This window comes from Penaeus monodon, chromosome 21 (assembly GCF_015228065.2).
Source record: "Penaeus monodon isolate SGIC_2016 chromosome 21, NSTDA_Pmon_1, whole genome shotgun sequence".
Lineage (NCBI taxonomy): Eukaryota > Metazoa > Arthropoda > Malacostraca > Decapoda > Penaeidae > Penaeus > Penaeus monodon.
In genome coordinates, this window is record NC_051406.1 from 18393118 (window position 1) to 18393368 (window position 251).

Genomic DNA, 251 nt, shown 5'->3' on the forward strand with positions numbered 1-251 from the left:
ATTTTTCCATTCAATCAATCATCGGAGATAAACTCAACAAGAGATAAACAAGACTGGATCGAGCATCAAGCCTTTCGCGCGGGCTGTTAGTGAAATCCTTTAGGCGCCATGACTGTGTGACGCACAGCGCAGTGCACATTAGGTTAGTTGTGTTGCTGCAGTATCACTAAATTGCTATCTTACTTCTTTCAAAAAGAAATAGAATGTGCATTCACGCACACACAAGCACGCACGTGTGTGTGTGTTGTACA